Source organism: Dendrobates tinctorius, unplaced genomic scaffold, assembly GCF_039654945.1.
Source record: "Dendrobates tinctorius isolate UK_male_01 unplaced genomic scaffold, ASM3965494v1 ptg000196l, whole genome shotgun sequence".
Classification (NCBI taxonomy): Eukaryota; Metazoa; Chordata; class Amphibia; order Anura; family Dendrobatidae; genus Dendrobates; species Dendrobates tinctorius.
Window position 1 is genome coordinate 15,912,168 of NW_027361863.1, and position 20,166 is coordinate 15,932,333.

General features: G+C 44.2%; 1 protein-coding gene across 2 annotated transcripts in view; it reads left to right on the forward strand.

Annotated features, from left to right (window-relative positions):
* The first annotated feature begins 14,231 nt into the window (after positions 1 to 14,231).
* The window catches only part of SCNN1A (sodium channel epithelial 1 subunit alpha), a 122,679-nt gene continuing 116,744 nt past the window's right edge, over positions 14,232 to 20,166 (forward strand). Inside the window, exon 1 of one of the 2 annotated variants that reach the window (XM_073552913.1) lies at positions 14,232 to 14,309. The gene's annotated coding sequence lies outside the window, so the exon portion shown is untranslated. Of the gene's footprint in view, positions 14,436 to 20,166 lie in introns of both variants that reach the window. The other variant, XM_073552912.1, reaches the window with a different exon arrangement.

The following is a 20,166-nucleotide window of genomic DNA, read 5'->3' on the forward strand; positions in this document are numbered from 1 at the left end:
CATAAAGGGGCCAGGATGGTGGACATTATTACAGGAAAGGGCTGCTGTGATGTATTTTATTTTTGATGTCCTGTTACTGTGCAGGGCAGCAATATGTTGCTTTTATTCTTCATGTGCTGAAGTGTAGAAGTCAGGGGAAAAGTAGGGAATGTGCTCTGGAAGCGATCAGCTATAGATGACTATGTTAATTTCTGCAGAGATGAATCCTGGCTGGTAAAAGTGATTGCGGTCTGCTCTGGATGAAGAAGAAAAGCAAAGATGAATCTCTTCAGCTAGAGATGTCCCTGGTAAGTCAGTGTGTTACCTGTACACTTACACTGTACACTTTTTAGTATATTTAGAGCTCCTGTGTATATTGTCACTGGTGATCCCTGCATTACCTGTACACTTTACCGTATACACAGAGCTCCTGTGTATAATGTCACTGTTGATCCTTTTATTACTTGTACAGTGACACTATATACAGAGCTCCTGTGTATAATGTCACTGTTGATCCCTTTATTACTTGTACACTGACACTATATACAGAGCTCCTGTGTATAATGCCTCTACTGAGTCACTGTATTACCTGTACACTATACACTGTATACAGATCTCCTGTGTATAATGCCACTGGTGAGTCACTGTATTACCTGTACACTATATACTGTATACTATATACAGAGCTCCTGTGTATAATGGCACTTATGGTAATATTAGTGTTATTAGTATTGTGTTCTTGATGAACTCACACCTCGCCACCCCACCTGACATCACGATTACATCGTATAAGGTCAGCTTGGTACAGTTTTACACAGACACCCTCTTTCCGCACAAGCCCAGGGAAGCACGGGGAGTGGGAGGATGTGGCCCACGCAGTTATCACAATCTTGACAGACTGAGAGGCCCCTTTCACTAGCACCAGTGAAACAGCGCCTGGCCAGCCCATTAGGACTGCCACCAGTTCCTCATTAGATATAACCCCAGCCAGTTAACGGGATTATATTGGGCCAGAAAAAATCCCCAGTAGCATGGAAAGTGAAACTGAGAAATGGACGTATGGATTCGTGGATCAAGATAAAAGAGTAGCCCAAGGTTAAATTATATATTAGATCACCTTAAGGTCACATTAGACAACATACTATATACACAATGGTTATACATATACAATGGTCAGATATGCAAATACAGGTGAAGTACAAAAGATATAAGCAGATGGATAAAGTCAATTAGCAGTTTGATATTCAACCATGTGGGTGCTGGGCCGCAGGGGGCATGGGTCGCCAGCTGGTTCCTATTTCCTTCACAGCAATTTTCTCAACATGACCTCCACTTTGGAAGTGAACCTCAAGCATCACAGAGAATGAGACCACATGGCCTTACCTGTCCCTATCTTCTGTTTAGCCCTGAACTAAACCCCCAACCCCCTCCCCAGGAGGTGAGACAGGGAAAACGTGTACTGCACCAAATGACAAACAAGGAAGCATACGACAGACACCTAAGGGTAAAATAAACTAAAAAACAAGACTTAGCTTCTCTCTGCTGCTAATGCTTCGAGCAGCAGAGTAAGGCACCAAAACAAGGGGATAGCTGGAGCTCCACTGCAACACACCTTCTGACTGATTAAACATGTAGTAACACCAGCGGCCACCGGGGGGGAAACCCAACAGCAGACTCACTAGACTTGTAGTAACACCAGCGGCCACCGGGGGCAAAAACCCATATTAACCCCCGAGGGCCAGAAAGGAAAAAGGTTTATATAAGAGGGTCCAGACTCTGACAAAGATCCAAAAATGGATAGTGACAGTACCCCTCCTTCAATGAGGGGCCTCTGGATCCTCAACACTGCACCTCACCAGAAAAACACCTACGGTGAGGACGCCTAGGTCCACCAGAGTTCACCTCAGCGACCACCTGACTCTCTGGTTCATGGCAAACGTGGGATGATGGAGGTGGCAACGTATGCTCCAGAGGCGCCACGAATCTCCAGAGTGCCGACTTGGGGAATGAGTTGTGTACGGGCATTACTGGGGGCAACTCCAGCTGGTAAGTCCCCGGGCCGGGAATTGCTGACACCCGATATGGCCCGATCACCCGAGAACTCCAGACCCCTGCAGCACACTTCCACCGGATGTTTTTGGTGGACGCCCATACGTACTCATTCACACACAGGTCCAGACTGAACATTTATTGCCACGCACATGTTTGCCACAAGATGGTGAACTCTTCACAGAACTGACCACAGAGGCGTCCCCCTGTGTCGTCACACTCACACCCCCACAATGCTCAGAAACAGTCACCACCCTCCTCTGACCCCTCCTCCCAAGAGGACTAAGACACCCAGGGTTAGCATGTGGTGAGGGTAGAGACTTGCCCCTACTCCCTGGCAGCACCTCTGCTGCCCCCACTGGGGTAGAAGGGGATGGTTGTAGAATGACGGCAGAGACAGTAGCCCCCAGGCAGCAGCCCTCACACGACTGACCTCAGCCGACTACTTCCCTAGACCGCCAATCTATCTGTTTTTCCAACCACGGGATGCCTAAAACGATAGGTACTGGCATTCCCTCCAAGACGTAGCATGTCGGGTACTCCTCATGATGAGTCCCTATACGCAGATGTATGTTATCCACGACTTGGGTCAACCTCCCCTGGCTAAGTAGGACAGAGTCAATGGCCTGGACCCTTAGGGGTTTGGTTTGCATCCTACACCTCAGGCCATGGGTCCGGACAAAGTGAGCATCGACCAGATTGACTCCTGCTCCTCTGTACACAAGCACCGGTAGACCCTCAGTCTCCCTGCCAAGCACCACCTCCGCAGGCAGGTTACACTGAGGGGAAGAAATGGAGGAAATATACACTCCCTGGTCACCTCCGTCCACACAACCAGGGGGATGCGGCTTCTTAGCTGGTACAGAAGATTTGGCGCACATTGGGCAGACTCCGATGAAATGACCAGTCTGCCCACAGTAAAAACATGCCCCCCCTCCATGGCAAACTACAGGTAACACCGTTTTTGGGCTCCTCCCACCTGCATGGGTTCATCCATCAGCACCGGTGTGTCCTCTTCCATAGCAAGGACTACAGGGAGCACATTTGGTGTATGTCTCTCCCTGAGGTGTCTATCCACCCGGATGACAAGGGACATGGTGGCCTCCAACGACCTGGGGACGGTGTACTGCACCAGAGTATCCTGCAAATTCGGGGACAGACCCTGCACAAAATGACTCCTAAGGGCAGGGTCATTCCACTGTGTGTCAGTGGCCCACCTCCTAAACTCTGAGCAGTACTCCTCAGCAGGCTGGCCCCCCTGCTTGATCTTACGGAGTCGGGTTTCCGCCAGGGAGACGCCATCAGGATCTCCATACATCAGCGCCAGTGCCACAAAAAACTCGTCCACTGATCGTAAAGATGGTGAATCGACCGGCAGGGAGAAGGCCCAGGATTGGGGATCACCTTTACGAAGAGACATAATGATTCCCACCCGTTGTTCCTCACTCCCTGATAAACGAGGACGGAGCCTGAAGTATAACTTACAGGCCTCCTGAAAAACCAAAAACTTATCTCTCCCTCCAGAAAACCTGTCATGGAGAGATATTTTGGGTTCTGGTTGAGCCTGCACCTGTACCAAGGCCCCAAACCCCACCATCTGCTCCACCTCACCACGCAACACCCTAAGTGAGGGACTGAAGCAGTGTGGCAAAGGCCTGCATTTGGGCCATGGCTCACCAGAAAAAAAAGTGTAGGGTTGGTGATAATGTCACGGGGCAGTTGGGGGAAAAGAGGAGACGTGGAACCTGGGCCCATGAACTGCCCCTCAGGCTAAGGGGATGCCCTGACTCTCCTTAACTTGTGGGTACACTTGATGGTAGTGAGGCCCAAGTCCCCGACCTGTCTCTCTCTCCTGTTTAGCCCTGAGCTAAACCCCCAACCCCTTCTCCAGGAGGTGAGACAGGGAAAACATGTACTGTACCAAATAACAAACAAGGAAAGATACGACAGACACCTAAGGGTAAAATTAACTAAAAAACAAGACTTAGCTTCTCTCTGCTGCTAATGCTCCGAGCAGCAGAGTAAGGCACCAGAACAAGGGGATAGCTGGAGCTCCACTGCAACACAGCCTGCTCCTGAGTCCAGCTTGGTTGGTCTCCAAATGAATAATATCACCAACAGTGAGTGCAGCACCTGATAACCCTTTATAGAAAGGAGGGAGTGGTCACACCTGCTGACTGATTAAACATGTAGTAACACCAGCGGCCACCGGGGGGGAGCCTAGCTGCAGACTCACTAAACTTGTAGTAACACCAGTGGCCACCAGGGGGCAAAAACCCATATTAACCCCCGAGGGCCAGAATGGAAAAAGTTTTATATAAGAGAGTCCAGACTCTGACACAGATCCAAAAATGGATCGTGACAATACATTTTGTGAGGTAAAATATTGTGAAATATAGAAGATGTTTCTTCTAAGCGTTTTTTAAGTGTTTTTGCAGGGAAAAAAAACACTTACGTGGGTACACAGCCTAAAAAACGCGCAAAAACGGCGCAAACAGCACATAAAAAAAGCACGTTTTTCCTGGGAAGAAGTTAGTTTTTTCTTGCATACGTGGGAACACAGCCTCAAGGCCTTTAGGTAAGATCATATCACTCTCCTCCAATATTCAAGCTCATTCTTCCAGGTCCACAACACCAAAAAAATTTAGAAAAAAAAATGTGATTACCACTGTAAGGCTATGTGCACACGCTGCGGATTTTGCTTCGGATCCGCGGATTTTGCTTCGGATCCGCAGCTTTTCTGGCCCTGCGGGTCCACAGCAGAATCTGCTGCGTTGTACAGTACCATTTTACTCTATGTAAAATGGAAACCGCTGTGCACATGCTGTGGAATTTTCCGCGCGGATTTGCTGCTGTTTCCAATCCGCAGAAAGAATTGACATGTCAATTCTTTCTGCGGATTCCGCTGCGGTTTGCGATCTCCTCCATTGTAGAGGTGATAAACCGCAGGCTAATCCGCAGATAAACCGCAGGTCTTTTGACCTGAAATTTACCTGCGGATTCTTCCAAATCCGCAGCACCTAAAACTATGTGTGCACATAGCCTAAATTGATCTCCCCCCAATAAAGCAGCATTTAATATTGCAACCCCACCTCTTTTGTGCATGCGCCAAAAAAAAGAAACTTAGAGTCCTTTGCGCTTGCTGACCGCCAGGGAGCTTGGCAGAGCAGACATTATGGATATTGTGGTTCAGGGGAGACAGTAACCGATGCTGCCAGATGCGACCCATGTAAATGGGATTTCACAGAACAAATCAAAACTGTTTGAAAGTTACAGATTCTATGATTCTACTCGGGAAGCACTTGTTGAAGTCTAATAAACACAGAGAAACCTTTTGAAAAATGCATTTACATAACGTCAGTGACTCATTCTCAGCAGGTCATTCTATAGTTTTCTCTTTTATGATCTTAGCTACTCGTAGTTTTTATGGGCAAAGTTGTCTCACACACATCAATCAAGGAACAGGATATTGCATCTTGTCAAAAAGAAAAAGGAGTCGTAAACTCTCCAAGGCAAAGATAAAACATTCAAGGGTTTATCCGCTATTGGGCAACCCCCACATAAGCGTCCCACATAAAATAAAAAAAAAATTACTCACTTACCGGATCGACCCCGCTCCTGCAATATCGGCTCGGTGACTGCAGGTGGTCAAGTGATGTTGATCGTCTGCAGCCTTCATTATTCTGCCAGAGAAGATGTCACTACAAAGACTGCAGGCGATCAGCGGCTCATCGCTGGCTGCAGTGGTCGCTGAAACAATTAAAGCTTCAATTAGAATTCATTTAAAACCATCACAGAATCTACACTGATCACATCTATTCCACATTATCAATACAGTTTCCAACGTAGGCGTTTTGTGACTTGCCCCCGTCCTGATGGTTCCAGCAAGGTTTAACGCCCGATACCTGTCCAAGTTTTGGGTGAGACCGTTCACATTTTTATACCGTTGCATTTGGTGGTGATTTTAGCTATTTATCATTTGCTGTTATGTGGATTTGTGGCGCCCCCAGGAGTATGGTCACCACACTGGCTTTGCCTTCCTCAAGGGGAGGGTGATGTCAGGCTTGGAGGCAGTGAAGGGTCTCTCTCGCAGTTTACCTATGCATCCAACACAGTTCCACTCCAGGCCAGCAGGGGGAACTCTGAACCTAAATTAAGGGGAGGAGTTCTCCCTGAGGGCCAAGAGGAAGGGGTAGTTAGTTAGTCTGCGGAGGGTGAAGTGTGCGGACGTGTAGAAAAAAACGGGAGGTTGAGCTGAGGAAAGAGAGCTCCCTCACAGTGAGAGCGCATGATCTGGAGCCTGGTCTCCACGGCTGTATGGACACTGATGGTCCTACAGCAGATACCAGAGGAGTAGTAGGCTGTAAATGCCCTAGCCCCATCTAAGACTTGGAGGCACAACAGCACGCAGTGAGCCAGGAGAGGAATAGCGGCTACAGCTGTCTGCCATACGAGGAGTGAGAGTAGAAGAGAATTAGGAGGAACTTCAGTGTAACTCAGTACTAGGAGTACATCATTCACACAAGCTCTAGGAAGGAGACTGCACAGCCCGTCTGCGGAGAGAGATACCTGAGTTGCTTCCAGGCTAGCCTGCTCCGGTACCATCTGTAATCAGGACCCTGGACTGCAGTTATCAAGTAAAGGTACAGAAATTGCACCCCGCTGTGTCTTGTCTGCTTCCTACCTTTCCGCACTGCTACATCACCCGTGCCAATCACATCTACACTGCCCTGGGACTACAGCTTCACCTGTGGGGAGCTTTTACATCTCTGCTGCGCCATACCACCAGTCCCAGTGGATCTGCATGCAGCGTCGGTTTAACACCTCCCTTGCCGAGCACCACAGGTGGCGTCACGCACTATTCATCTAACTACATTCCACCATTCACATTTTCCCCATTACTTGGGCGCCCAGGGCCACGGACCGGGTCACCGCTGCTGTGACACATCCTGCTGACACGGGCCCGGTACCGAGTACCCCACAGCCCTGGGAGGGCGACCCAGATTGATATGTGGAACTGGTCCTTTGTGACCCATTTCTCTGTTTGGTGAATTACATGTCTGTGAAGGTGCTGAGTTTATTGCAGCACTTCACTAAAGTCTTTGTGACATCATACCTGCCTACTTTTGTTCTTGAATAGGTGTTTAAGGTGCATATATACAGCGGGGAAATAAGTACCGTATTTGATCTCTTGCTGATTTTGTAAGTTTGCCCACTGACAGACATGAACAGTTATAATTTTAAGGGTAAGTTAATTTTATCATTGAGAGATAGAATATCAAAGATCTAATCCAGAAAATCACATTGTATAAATTTATCTGCATTTTGCAGTGAGAAATAAGTATTTGATCCCTCTGGCAAACAAGGCTTAATACTTGGGGGGCAAAACCCTTGTTGGCAAGCACAGCAGTCATATGTGTTTTGTAGTTGATGATGAGGTTTGCGCACATGTCAGGAGGCATTTTGGTCCACTCCTCTTTGCAGATCATCTCTAAATCATTAAGATATTGAGGCTGTCGCTTGTTGACTCGGAGCTTCAACTCCCTCCATAAGTTTTCTATGGGAGTAATGTCTGCAGACTGGCTAGGCCACTCCATGACCTTAATGTGCTTTTTTTTGAGCCACTCCTTTGTTTCATTGTCTGTATGTTTTGGGTTATTGTCTTGCTGTAAGACCCAGCCACGACCCATTCTTAATGTCCCGGCGGAGGGAAGGGGGTTGTCACTCAGGATTTTACGGTGCATAGCTCCATCCATTCTCCCAGTGATGCGGTGATGCACATTTCGCCAGACATCTGTCACAACTGAAACACAGCACCTACATCAGAATACTCCCTAGTAATGATGGATCCTGTGTCATCTACTGTATATAGAGGTGATATCAGTCATTGTACAGGAGGAGGAGGTGAGCTGTGACATCACCTATTATGTGTTATCTGCAATATATATCTACTATACATAGAGGTATTATCAGATATTGTAAATCTGGCTGTGATGATAATGAGACTGCTGAAAAGGCCAATGTGAAAATGTCAAGGTTTCTGGGGGTTTTACATTACTTATGTCATACGTAATAAAAATTTGCCACATAACATTATATTCAAAGTAGCTATTAGTCACACCTGAGCCTCCTCTATAGTTCTGCACTGCTTTTTACTAATACATAGGGCTGCCATCGGGGCATTACTGCCCTTACTGCTGTTTGGTTCCCGGAGAGCAGAAGTAGTCCGGGACCCACACACACACACACCTCTTTTGCTTCTGACAGGCCCCAGGGCATAATAATGTACTATGCATTGCCATCAGCGGCGCACATCTCAATGCAACAAACTTTCCTGATACTGCACAGTCATCATAGGAAAATGGCAGTGCAGCTCCATTGCTCCCTCTGCCTCTTCTGTGACGTGCTGGAGATGCCATTTACACGACATTATCGTATATGGGCCAGCATGTGCGCACACCACTCACCAAAATAGCAGAAGTAGAACTGCGCCTGCAGGGTATCGTATGAGAGATAAGTATGAAACTTTTTTTTTCAATAAAATTAAGTAAATGGGTGTGGGAAGGGAGGAAGCAAATAAGGATGAATTGAGACTGTGGGATGGGGAACAGCAAATGATTATGAATTTAGACTTGGGTGTGAGGGACAGCAAATGATGATGAACTGAGACCGGGAGGTGGGGGACAGTAAATGATGAATTGATATTGAGTGATGGGGGACAGCAAATGACTATGAATTGAAACAGGGGGGTGGGGTACAGCAAATGTTGATGAACTGAGACCGGGAGGTGGGGGACATTAAATGATGTGAACTGAGACTTGGGATAGGGGACAGTAAATGATGATGAATTGAGACTGGGGGGACAGAAAATGATTATGAATTGAGACGGGGTGGGGTGAGTAAATGATGATGAATTGAGGGTAGAGCAGCGGAAATAATGAATTGAAGGGGGTCCTGTTACTGTGCAGGGTGGCATTATGTTGCTTTTTTTCATCTGACAAAGAGTAGAAGTTGGGGGAAAAAGTGGGGAATGTACTCTGGAGTGGTGTTCAAGATAACTGTGTGTTATTTTGTGCAGAAACGCTTCCTGGCTGGATAAAGTGATGGATGTCTTTGCTGAATGAAGAAAAGCGAAGAAGATGGACTTCAACTAGAGACATCACTGGTGAGTCAGTGTGTTGTGCACTTATGTAGGGGTGGCAAGGAAAGGTAATTAGGTGGTGCTGCTGATGCTGATAGGCGGGGGAGGTGTGCTGATCCAACCGAACTGGGGGGGTGACCCACTCCTTAGCGCAAACAGACTGAAGACTGAGACAGTACTTGAGTTTAACAGGTCCGTATTTATTCACCAACTTTCTGCCGATGTTCACACTTCAATACAGGACTGTTCACATTTCCTCTTTACACAGAGTCGGGTACCTCAGCTTTCTCTGTGTCACCGTAGTGGTGTCCTCTGCGGTTCTCCTCACCGTGGCAGCCCTAGGCACTTCCACCACAGCGCTTCACCATTCAAAGTACACCGTTACTTATTCCACTCAGACCGTCTCCGCCTGACGGTACTGTGCTTTGGGTCACCCCCCCCGTGACTGTCTCTACTGTTAGGTTCTCTCTGAGGACACTCTTCTGCCTTACACTCCACAGCAGGCCCTCCTATCTTGTGGGCTCCCCTGGCTGACTGGACCTTCTGGAACCTTCCCTCAGCCTTTATACTACCAGCCTAGGTAGCTCCGCCCACTATCACCTGACAGTCACCTTTGACCAATGAGAGTGACCTTGACCTATGGCAGTTACATAACCACTTTCTTCTTCACTCCCCACTGCCCTCTAATGGTCACACTCAGTACGGCACCCTTTTCTCTTCATCTCAGTGCTTCTATTCCTACACTGAGCTATTCCCTCTGCTTCTTACCAAAAGCAGATTCATCTGTCAGGTCAACCTCCCCACATTTACAGTATATATTATATACAGATCTCCTGTGTATAATATCACTGGTGATCACTGTATTACCGGTACACTGACACTATATACAGAGCTCATGTCTATAATGTCACGGGTGATCACTGTATTACCTGTACACTGTACACTATATACAGAGCTCCGGTGTATGTCACTGGTGATCACTGTATTACCTGTACACTGACACTATGTACAGAGCTCCTATATATAATGTCACTGGTTATCACTGTATTACCTGTACACTGACACTATATACAGAGCTCCTGTGTATAATGTTACTGGTGATCACTGTATTACCTGTACACTATACACTATATACAGAGCTCCTGTGTATAATGTCACCGGTGATCACTGTATTACCTATACACTGACACTGTATACAGAGCTCCTGTGTATAATGTCACTGGTGAGCTCTGTATTACCTGCACACTGACACTATATACAGAGCTCCTGTGAATAATGTCACCGGTGATCACTGTATTACCTGTACACTGACACTATATACAGAGCTGCTGTGTATAATGTCACTGGTATTTACTGTATTACCTGTACACTATACACTATATACAGAGCTCCTGTGTATAATGTCACTAGTGATCACTGTATTACCTGTACACTGATACTATATACAGAGCTCCTGTGTATAATGTCGCTGGTAATTACTGTATTACCTGTACACTATACACTATATACAGAACTCCTGTATATAATTTCACTGGTGATCACTGTTTTACCTGTACACTGACACTGTATACAGCCCACCTGTGTATAATGCCACCGGTGATCACTGTATTACCTGTACACTATATACAGAGCTCCTGTATATAATTTCACTGGTGGTCACTGTATTACCTGTACACTGACACTGTATACAGAGCTCCTGTGTATAATGTCACTGGTGATCACTGTATTACCTGTACACTATACACTATATACAGAGCTCCTGTATATAATTTCACTGGTGGTCACTGTATTACCTGTACACTGACACTATATACAGAGCTCCTGTGTATAATGTCAGTGGTGATCACTGTATTAACTGTATACTGACACTGTATACAGAGCTCCAGTGCACAATGTCAGCTGTAATCACAATATTACCTGTAAACTGACACTATGTACAGAGGTCCTGTGTATAATGGCACTTATGGTAATGTTAATATTGTGGATTTTTTTTTATTAATGATCAGTATTGTACTAATCGGTAACTATGGGGTAGTAATATGTGGTCTGGTCATGGTGTGGCAGTATTTGCTCCTTGTATATGGTATTATTTGGTCACTATGTGAAAGTAATACTGTATGTGGTTCGGCCATGGTGTGATGGTATTTGCTCCTTGTATATGGTATTATTCGGTCACTATATGGTGGTAATATGTGGTTTGGCCATGATGTGATGGTATTTGTTACTTGTATGTGGTATTATTGGTCATTTTAAAAAAATGTATGTGATGCATTCACTTAAATAAAAATAAATACAAACATATTTAAAAAGTATTGGATATTTTAAGACATGTTTAACCCCTTAACCCCAGGAGGAATTTTCATTTTTTGCATTTTAGTTTTTCGCACCCCTTCTTCCCAGAGCCATAACTTTTATATTTTTCTGTAAATATGGCCATGTGGGTGCTTGTTTTTTGCAGGACGAGTTGTACTTTTGAAAGACACTATTGATTTTACCATGTCATGTACTAGAAAATGGTAAAAAAAAGTTCCAAGTGCGGTGAAATTGCAATCCCACACTTGTTTTTTGCTTGGCTTTCTTATTAGTTTCACTAAATACTAAAACTGACCTGCCATTATGTTACACCAGGTCATTACGAGTTCATAGATACTAAACATGTCTAGGTTCTTTTTTATCAAAGTGGCTAAAAAAAATCCAAACTTTGTTAAAAAAAAAAAATTTGCACCATGTTCCGATACCCGTAGCGTCTCCATTTTTCGTGATCTCGGGTTCGGTGGGGCTTATTTTTTGTGCACTAAGCTGACATTTTTAATGATACCATTTTGCTGCAGATCCGATCTTTTGATCGAATGTTATTGCATTTTAATGCAATGTCGCAGCGACCAAAAAAACGTACTTCTGGCATTTTCACTTTTTTTTCTCGCTACGCCGTTTAGCGATCAGGTTAATCCTTTTTCTATTGATAGATCGGGCGATTCTGAAAGCGACGATACCAAATATGTATATGTTTGATTTTTTTATTGTTCTATTTTGAATGAGGTGAATGGGGGGTGATTTTAACTTTTATATTATTTTATTTCTTTTATATTTTTAAAAACTTTTTTTTACTTTTGGCATTCTTCAATAGCCTCCATGGGAGACTAGAAGCTGCCATAACCTGATCGGCTCTGCTACATACAGGCGGCGATCACATTACCTCTATGTAGTACTCACTTGCTATGAGTGCCGACTACTGGGTGAGGTACATAGCAAGCCGGCAGTGACAACCATAGAGGTCTCCAGGAGACCTCCGGTTGTCATGTCAACTCAGCGGTGACCCACGATCACGTGACAGAGGTCACCGGTGGGCGGATTTCAGACGCAACTTCCGGAAGCGCATGTTAAATGCCTCTGTCAGCGTTTGACAGAGGTATTTAAAGGGAGTCTGTCACCCCATTTTTGGCCTATAAGATGCGGCCACAGCCATCAGGGGTTTACCTACAGCATTCTGTAATGCTGTAGATAAGCCCCCAATGTAACCTGAAAGATAAGAAAAACACGTTAGATTATACTCACCCTGGCATTCGGTCCGGTCCGATGGGTGTCGCCGTCCCGTCCGGCGCCTCCCATCTTCATACGATGATGTCTTCCTCCTTGCTCTCCCTCGGCTCCTGTGCAGGCGTACTTTATCTGCATTGCCCAAGCGCAGGACCTCTCTAACCTTTCCCAGCGCCTGCGCACTGCAGTACTTTACTCTGCTCTCAACAGGGCAGAGAAAGTATGCCTGCGCATGAGTCGAGGGAGAAGCAAGGAGGAAGACATCATCGTATGAAGATGGGAGGCGCCGGACCGGACCACAACACCCACCGCACCCAACCGCGCCCCCCGGGTGAGTATAATCTAACTTTTTTCTGATCTTTCAGGTTATATCATCCGCTCAATGTCAACTTTTATTTCCCATTGACTTGCATTGGGGTCGGGTTTCGGACGAAACTCCGACTTTTTTTGCCCTAGTCGGACCAGTTTCATCTGAAACAAATTTTGTTTCAGTTGGGTTTCACGAAACCCGATCCAACCAAAGTCGCTCAACTCTACTGCTGACATGTTCCAGGAAAGATGTGGGCTCACCTCCAGAGTACACATCAAAGGGAGGGAGTCCGACATTGATGTAAATGTACACCCGATGTTGGAAAGGGGTTAACAGGTTAGAGTAGAGTAGGACCCGGCCAAAAGAGTCTACCTTGTCGTGGTGGCAGCTTAAAAATTCTTTTGGCCAAATCAAAAGCTGATGGCTATATATGTGATCTGGTGTTCGATGGGAACTGTTAGTGCGTGATTGGTGAGGATGTGGTGCAGAAGTGGAGTTTTTTCAAGAGTGAGCAGTGGGACTGTGGAAGGTTCAAGGGGTGTAGGAGGACCTGGGGTGGAGCCTGGGCAGAGTCTCAAGGGGGTGTGAAAATGTTGCCAGCATGGGGCCCTGAATTGCCTGTTGGCATCCCTGCTAATACACTTGTGCAATTGGAGAATCATGTCTTGCATAAGTAATTTAAATTAATCTCATATATCAAGACAGACACATACTATTCATAGTTTCTGAATCTTAATCACTTATTTATGAGTTGAGAAATATGGACAGTTTAAAGGGACAGTCCTTTTTTTTAGAACACGATCATCCACAACATTTGATCACAGGACCCCAGGACATTATTGGGTCCTCCAACAGCTGTTCATTTTCCTTGCAGCTCCACTGCTGGAGAAATAAAGTGTCACATGTCACCTTAAAATGAATGGGCTGTCCATGTAATGTGTGGACATGTCAGTTCCTCCAGCATAAAATATGTTATTTCTTGTCTTGAAAAATAGATGAGGGTCCTGAATCAACAACTTTCTGAAGCAACTCAGAATTCACTAATAAGCAGATAATCTGACAGTGGGTTTTCCGTTATGAGATCTACTACAAAATATGGAAGCTTCAATGCCATTGTTAAAGGATGTGAGCAAAGCTGTATTTCCCAGGTTCTCAGCAGGAGGGAGGGACTGGGGAGGTACACAGGTACCAGACTGCCAGATACAACTGGAAAAAAACCAGATCAAGCTCTACCTGGTCCAGGTGAACTGTATGGGAGGGGACGGGAGCAAGAGAGAGAGAAACAGCCAACAGGTGAGGAGGGGGGAGCTGTAGAGACTGCAAGGTGCATTCACTGGGGAAGAAGCTGGCAAGAAAACGCCAAAAGAAAAGCTGGACATTGGTCCGACAACTAAAAAACTGAAAAAGCCCTGATGTAAAGTAAGTGCTCCTCTCCTGCACAAGGACCCATGTTTGTGACTTCTCATATAAATGTTCCTATACTACACCCAAAGAATACTGTGATCTGTCGCCTACAGTGAAGGTGATAGCCATTTCATGGTTTTATCTGTATCTGACAACCAACGTGGCTACTGTTACAGTTCCTACTGAGTTGTCACCCATCTTTTCTAGACTCCCGAATTGTAATACTATATTAGTATGCATCAATGAAGGTATGTATTGTTCTATAAGGATGTAGAATTTGCATTCAGGAGGCCTGAAAAGCTGAGAAACAAAGAGCACGACAACTGTACTGGGGGAGAAAGGGGTATTAAATTTATTTTATGAAAACACAACTAAGACATTCTCAGTAACTTATATTTATAAAGAACACTAAAGTATGGATAGATGGGTAAATAGATAAATGTACACATGCAATTAATACTATTTTTCACTTTTATTAAATGAGACTGCTGACATTTAATATTTAATATATGCAGAAGTGAGGACTCTGTGTCTTGTACCTGCACTTTTTATTGTTTCTTCCTATATCTCTTTTGGAATAATCGATAGATTAGAAAAATAAGGGATGGCCATGGGGTCTAAACCACCCCCTTAACTTTAATGATAAGATGATAAGAGTTTTCCCCTTGTTTTGCAAAAACATAAAACTAAAAACAATATGTTTTAAAAAATGATACAAGTCCTCAAAGAATTATATTTACAGGTTATTGCTTAACAGTTAACACTAATGGCTACTGGAGCTGTCATGTTGTGCAATACTAAAACATTGGGCTTTTTACAAATGATTTGCCCCCTTGAGTAACCGCTTCCCCCCTCCTGACACCTGGCAAAGTGACAGCACATATTCGGAATATGTACATATCTCTTAATGGATCAGCGTGCATTTTCTATTACACTAGCGAAGGAATTTTTGTACGCTTGAGCAACGAGGTGAAACCAGAACGACTGGATAGTAGAAGGGTGAAAGAGACGTGTAAAAGGCCTGATAATTATCATATAGTGATTTAAAGGAACACTATACCTAGAATTGTTTTCATTCTATTTGCTGTACAATTTATAATCTATTGTTCTCTGTTATCAGCTCTTTCAGTCTGCTATCTTAATTGTAAGGAATTACCTATAGGAAGTCAATAAAACTTCCCTGCTACACCCACTATGTTTTGTCACCTATCTGCAGTTCTGAAAACGTCCAGAGACATTTACATTTATGTGATTGACGTCTGCTGCTCCACCTATAACGCTGCTGTATTATTACGAGCTTATAACTTTAGGTTTAGTATTTTCTAATGGCTGATTATGTGAGGTCCAATATGTCACATGGAAATTCCATGTGGACTGAGCCATGGTGCATTTTGAATACATTAGCTATACATGATATATTGCCAGTCTTTGCACTTTGCTATTTTAGATTTATAAGGAGGCCCATTAACTGTAGTAAAGCAAAATAAAAATCATTATAATCATTGACGACATTAGACCATGACAATACTTTAGCTGATGAGTTACCTAAAAACTTCAATTTAGGCATTGTTTTTTTTTTTTAGAGATGTTTATCATACTGGCCAAATACCATGCTACAGTTCAGGTTGTTACAGACACGACAATACATGTATACTTTTACTTTTTCCCATAATAAGCATTGTTTTGAAAGAACTAAGAGTTTTGTGCTTTTTTAATTTTTGTCATATTTTTAACCCCTTAACCCCCGGAGCTTTTTTCGGTTTTGTGCTTTCGTTTTTTGCTCCCCTTCTTCCCAGAGCCATAACTTTTTTAATTTTTTGTCAATATGGCCGTGCGAGGGCTTGTTTTTTTGCAGGACAAGTTGTACTTTTGAACGACACCATTGGTTTTACCATGTCGTGTACTAGAAAACGGGGAAAAAATTCCAAGTGCGGTGAAATTGCGAAAAAAAAAAAATGCAATCTCACACTAGTTTTTTGTTTGGCTTTTTTACTAGGTTCACTAAATCCTAAAACTGACCTGCCGTTATGATTCTCCAGGTCATTACGAGTTCATAGACACCAAACATGTCTATGACTTTTTTATCTAAGTGGTGAAAAAAAAACTTTGCTAAAAAAAATTGTGTCAGATTCTGATACCCATAATGTCTTCAATTTTCGTGATCCTGGGTTGACTGAGAGCTTATTTTTCGTGTGCCGGGCTGACAGTTTTAATTATTCTATTTTGGTGCACATACGATCTTTTGATCGCCTGTTATTGCATTTTAATGCAATGTCGCAGTGACAAAAAAAATGTAAATGTAATTATGGCATTTTGACTTTTTTTCTCGCTACAACGTTCAGCGATCAGGTTAATCCTTTTTTTTATTGATAGATTGGATTATTCTGAACACGACAATACCAAATATGTATATGTTTGATTTTTTTTCTATTGTTTTATTTTGAATGGGATGAAATGGGGGTGATTTGAACTTTTATATTTTTTTATTTTTTTTATATTTTTAAAAACTTTTTTTTAATTTTGGCATGCTTCAATAGTCTCCATGGGAACTAGAAGCTGCCACTAACTGATCGGCTCTGCTACATACAGGCGATGATCAGTTTGCCTCTATGTAGTAGAATTATTCACTTGCTATGAGCGCCGATTACTTTGTGGTGCTCACAACAAGCCGGCACTGACAACCATAGAGGTCTCCAGGAGACCTCCAGTTGTCATGCCAGCACACCGGTAACCCGCAATCACGTGACGCGGGTAACCGGTGGGCAGATTTCCGGCACGCATGCCGGAAGCGCTTGTTAAATGCCGCTGTCAGCGTTTGACAGTGGCATTTAACAGATTAATAACTGCGGGTGGATTGCAATTCCAACCGCGGCTATTGCGGGCATTTGTCAGCTGTTCAAAACAGCTGATATGTGCCAGGAAAGATGTGGGCTCACATCAAAGAGAGGGAGTCCGACATCGGCGTACTATTACGCCCCATGTCGGAAAAGGGTTAAACCTTTTGTTTAACTTTTTTCCATTTTTGTCCTACTTAGTAATCTGTATGCACTTAATTACTTATGTAAGATACTGTAGTGTATTGTGCCTTTCAGCCATCCTTCAAGGTCCTGATTCTGACATCAAAATGGTGGCATCTTGAGGTTTTTAAGGGGTTAAACTGCTGGGATTGGATTTATTTACATTCCTGGCAGTTAAGTTTGGAGATATACTGTGATATACTGTGTAATAAGGATGAATTATTAAAAATTCACCCATTACACACTCTAGACCATGGGTCTCAAACTGCATTCCTCGAGGGTCGCAAACCATGCGTGTTTTCAAGAATTCCTTAGCATTGCACAAGGTGCTGGAATCATTATCTGTGCAGGTGATTAAACTATCACCTGTGCAATACAAGGAAATCCTGAAAACATGACCTGTTTGCGGGCCTTGAGGAATGCAGTTTGAGACCTCTGTTCTAGACTTATGTCATGGGTTGTAAAGAGGGTAAAGGGACTCCGGATAGACTTAGATTAAAATATTTTAACCTCTGGCGTGGCTTACAGGAATTGTGTTTATATTATTATTACTAATAAAGTAATGTTGTTATTATGGTTAGGTGTGTTTAAAAGAGATAAGGGATGGCCATGGGGTCTAATCCAACCCCTCAGTTACCCATAACTTCTTATTATTAGTACTACACCCTCCGAACAAGCCAACCATGGAGATGAATTAACTGTCAAGAAACATCTTTCTCCGAGCTCCCAAGAGAGGTAAATTAACTGCGGCTATCTGGCTAAGGTTTATCATAAGAGGGAATAAAGGTGAAAGCAAGTTGTAATCCAAAATTCCTAATCCCTCTTGCCATTGACATTTGTTGTTGAGAGAGAGTTGGAAGGCTCCATACAGGTTTGGTTGTCTTTTCTCTTATGTATATGGCCAGATTTCTCCTATGGCTACAATCTACAATGTGTGAAAAAGTGTTTTCCCATTTCCTGATTTCCTAATATTCTGCATGTTTGTCACACTTAAATGTTTCAGATCACCAAACAAATTTAAATATTAGACAAAGATAACACAAGTAAACACTAGCTTTTGAGGATCTTTTTGTCTACTTCACTTTGTCAGGCATGTCTTATTTAAGTGATTTCTTGATTGAGAACAGGTGTGACAGTAATCAGGCCTGGGTGTGGCTAGGGAATTTGAGCCCAGCTTCCCAAAGATGTCATAAACCACAGTTAAATTATGTTTTAAGGGGGCAATCACTTTTTCACACAGGGCCCTGTAGGTTTGGTTATCTTTTTCCCTTAATAATAAAGACCTTAATGTAAAAACTGCATTTTGTGATTACTTGTGTTATCTTTGTCTAAAATTTACATTTGTTGGGTGAACTGAAACATTTAAATGTGACAAACATACAAAAGAATAGGAAATCATACTTTTTCACTCAACTGTATGTGCAGCCATACTAAGACACAAACTGATATCACCAAGTTTCTCAACCACACTAAAATGTGTATGTCAGGAGCCCCGCACTCCACTTGCTCACTGAGCCAGTTCGGGTATCCTGAGTACAAAGACAGTGTTCAAAGATACCTGTGGAGCAGGGCAGCAGCGGTGACGATGCATGCTTCAGAGTATCAGGACCTGAAGCACATGACTGCTGGGGGCGTGGCCAAAGCTCCATAGATCTAGGAGCTGCAGGGAAACTCCTAGAAAGGTAACTACAGGACAATGTTACCAAGGGGCATAGGCATAGACAGAGACAGAAACCAGATGAAGCCAGGGTCATGGCATAAGATAGCAATACAGTACCAAAGGTTTATACAGAATGGATAGTCAGGACGTAGCAAAAGGTCAGAAAACCAGAACGGGCAATAGACGGTACAATAGGGACAAACTGTAACGGAGTAATGATAGCCAAGCCAGGAGGTCAGAACCGGGGAAGACAATAGTACCAAAGCAAGAGATGGAGTACAGAGTGAGGGAACAGGCCGGGTCATACACGGGAAGCAAACAAGCAGCGCAGAATACACGCACACCAGGGGTCAGACACACCAGAACAACAGTATAGCTGACAGAGAACCCTGGTAAAGAGGGAGTATAAATACCCCTCCCAGATCCAGAAAGAGGCCACGAACACTTAACCCTGTGAGTGCAGGGCAAGAACCCTGTTCAAACCATGACAGTACCCCCCTCTTATCGGGGGGCCACTGGACCCCCAGGCTTGTCTGGGTATCTGGCATGGAAAGCCCGCACCAGACGATCGGCATGCACCGAACTGGCCAGAACCCATGACTGATCCTCCAGAGAGTACCCCTTCCAGTGTATCAGATACTGGAGTCTCCGGCGCACCCACCGGGAGTCAACAATGCGCCCTACTTCATACTCCAGCTGCCCCTCTACCAGCACTGGCGGAGCATTTGATGAGGGATCCTATCTCACCGTCCCCACAGGCTTTAACAGGGACCTGTGGAAGACATCAGAAATTTTAAAGGAGGTGGGCAGCTGCAGTCGGTAGGCTACTGGGTTAACAACCTCCACAACTTTGTATGGGCCAATAAACTTGGGGCCCAGCTTTATAGATAGTATCTTAAGCTTGATATTGCGGGTGGATAGCCACACCTTCTCCCCTACTGCAAATTCTGGACCTGGCCCCCTCCTCCTGTCAGCAAACCGCTTATACTTTTCCTGGGTCTTGGAAATATTCCTCTGAACCTCCCTCCAAAGAATTCTAAGACGTTGTGTCACATCCTCAGCACCAGGA